Genomic DNA, 3,166 nt, shown 5'->3' with positions numbered 1-3,166 from the left:
ACAGCTTCTATATAGAAAATTTCCTCATAATTATATATCTTCCCATGTATATTGGTATAGATTACCATATTTTAATTTTGGCCCAACACGAAATGCAATGTAACAGATATATTTAAATGCCTCACAAAGATTCTATTCTCGTTTTGAGAACCTTTTTATATTTTAAGGGAAAAGAAAACACCTTTTATATTCTAAGAGAAAGGATTCTCTGAACATGAAATGCAAGGCATGCAGGCAACACCTCCGGTATTTCATATTTGGGCATATGAACCCCTCCGATCTGACATAGGCAACACCATCACATGGGGCCAATGAGGAGGTGCATGGTAATATCTTCCCTACATGCCGGGGGAGAGCACAACGATCTTTCTGTGTCTGCTCACTTTGAGTGTTGCCTGTGCCAGACTGATAGGGATCTTTTATCTTTTATATTAATTCTTTTGAGGGGAGAGAAAAAATAATAAATATCTTATGTGAAGAAACAATGCCTACACCTCATGTTGAGAGAACCTGGGGAAAAGAAGGCTCCTTGGTCGTGCAGTCTCCAAGTCCAGAAGATGACAGCGAAAGGATTCTCTGAACGTGAGGTGCAGGGCATGCAAACAACACCTTCTCACATGAGTATTTCATATTTGGGCATAAGAACCCTGTCAATCTGACACAGGCAACACCATCACGTGGGGCCAATGAGGAGGTACATGGTAGTATCTTCCCCACATGCTGGGGGAGAGCACAACAATCTTTCTCTGTCTACTCAGTCTGGGTGTTGCTTGTGCCAAACCGATAGGGATATTTTATCTTTTATATTAATTCTTTTGAGGGGAGAGAGAAAATAATAAATATCTTATGTGAAGAAGCATTGCCTACACCCCGTGTTGAGAGAACCTGGGGAAAAGAAGACTCCTTGCAGCCTCCATGTCCAGAAGATGACAACGAAATGACACCCCCAACGGTGTGAAATCCAAAAAATCATCTCTTATTGTTGCCTATGTGCACCCTTTCATTAGCCCCCACAATAACATGAGACTAGGGCCACACAACCAAGAAGCGTTCACTTCCCCATTTATTAAAATCACTTCTTGAGAAACAACTTTATTGGATTAAAATTATTAAAGAATAACAATAATAAAGGACCCAGTTCCATGTCTTAAGCTTAACCATCAAAGCTGTTGGCAGGTTGGTTGTTATTTTCAGAAATCATGACGGCCGTCTTCAAAAGGCTGTTTAATTATCTGAGAGTTTAATTAGCTTCGGTTGCACAAGGAGAGGCGTTTGCCATCAGATTGATTGGCGCTCATACAAACACTCCAGTCTAGTTTTACCCACTTTCAAGTTGAGACGACTAGTAAAGAGGTTCTCATTCACATTCAAGATTCAACACTTCCACTTCATACATGCCAAAATCCCCAGGGAACCTGAAGGATAAAGGTGGAAGGAGAATATCATATAACAATTCCATTGGCCCCTCACACTGCGCTGGTCTTGCCTATGCTAAACCAACAAGATTCAATCATGAAATAGAAAATGATATCTTTGTGGATGCTTCCTAATGCGTTTATATTGACCTTAATGCACGCATATGAACCACAATCCCCCACAGGAAGCATTTTCACCAACTCCTTCAAACAGAACATGCATCATTAATAAGAGTCATCTAGCAGTTTGACAGATGAAATGAAAATTGGAAAGCTATGGGAGAACTTATTTATTACCTCAAAGACCAAATAGCCATAGCATTACCTTATAATTTCCTGGTAAATTGAAAGCACCAAAATAAAAACAGATTTCATTCAACTACTTGAAAGAGTTTTCATTGTGAGCCATTAGAGATTGTCATACATACATTGAGCTGACTAGTGATGGAATCTTATTGGTTCTCAGGAGATAGAATAACAGAACCAATTAGTCGGCTTAGCACCCAACAGGGCATAGGAGTTGTGCATCATCAGCCATGAATACCTATTGAAGGGTAGCCTTTTCACCTAATCATCAACCACTCACTCTGGAAATTCAGAAAAAGACGAAGAAATCCAAGAAAACAAAAGATGAAATTTTCGAAAGCATGGGAAAATGTATCTTTGTTGTGGGAATCACAGGCTGAACCAAGTACATCTCAGCCAAAGGTTACCGTCGGCAAGGCATGTTTCGCAGGGCAAACCCGTGTCATAGTTCTTGTTGGATACGCATGTTTGCCCAAGCTGATATGTAAGATCATAATCGGTTTCATGTTTCACCTTCCTTCGAGCGAGAGCGATAGAGATGATAGGATTTGGGGTTTTTTATTAGAAAGGTATAAAACATATTGAAGTTACCAATTTACCCTTGAGTTTGAGCAGTTTAGCACATGTGCTCATTAAAGGTAGCGCAAAAATCAACATAAATGATTTGTTGATACAAATCACAAATAGCTTGAGAATAATTTGTGATTTATGATTTATTCTAATTTATGATAAATAAAAATAAGTACTAGAAATTATACCAAACACTTGTAAAAATAGAAATATATCAAATAAATATAAATAGCAGAAAGATAAAATTGGATTATTCCAATACAACTTACCATCTAAGTATCTTCTCCATCAGATCCTTCTCAATATCTCGAGGTGAGTAGCATCGAACAGCTGGCCCGAATCGGGTACCACGTACTAGTGCAAAATGGACAAGAGGTTCCGGATAGGGAAGAGCTTCCTGATCCAGTAAAACAGCCAATCAAGAAAAATTATGTTTTTCTGAGATGAGGATGTTGAGATATATGAGCGCTAAAACCAGAAAGATAAAATATGCAATGAACACAGTAGAGAAAATTTTGGAAGTGAGGGGAGCGATAGTTGAGAATGGAGGAGCTCAAAGAACAAAGGGGGCCTAAAATGATTGCCTATGGCCTAGGATTAATAATAAGTACGGCCCTGAATTAAGTTGAAAGGTGAAACAGGATCCCTGTAGCCAACCTCATTTAGTTGGCCTTAGGCTTAGTTGAGTTATTAAATCCATTACCCAAAAGTGCTATGACCCAGAAAAAAAAAAAAAAAAAGAGGTGCATGTCACCTTCAAACGTCTGCCTTTTCACACTGATGAGATTGTATGGAGTCGTTGGTTTCCCCTCAAGATGCCATTTTGGATGCCGGAAAGGGAGTTGGTACATCCACCAATAACATACTTAAATGTC

General features: G+C 39.0%; 1 long non-coding RNA gene across 1 annotated transcript; it reads right to left on the bottom strand.

Annotated features, from left to right (window-relative positions):
• Positions 1-1,236: 1,236 nt before the first annotated feature.
• LOC122062022 lies at positions 1,237-3,166 on the bottom strand. Its single transcript, XR_006134784.1, has 3 exons — positions 3,046-3,166; positions 1,713-2,688; positions 1,237-1,619 (listed from the first exon to the last, which is right to left on the bottom strand). It is a non-coding gene; the product is annotated as an uncharacterized LOC122062022 (long non-coding RNA).

This window comes from Macadamia integrifolia, chromosome 14, assembly GCF_013358625.1.
Source record: "Macadamia integrifolia cultivar HAES 741 chromosome 14, SCU_Mint_v3, whole genome shotgun sequence".
Lineage (NCBI taxonomy): Eukaryota > Viridiplantae > Streptophyta > Magnoliopsida > Proteales > Proteaceae > Macadamia > Macadamia integrifolia.
Note: the sequence above shows the minus strand (reverse complement) of the source record. Positions and strands in the feature narration are given on the sequence as shown.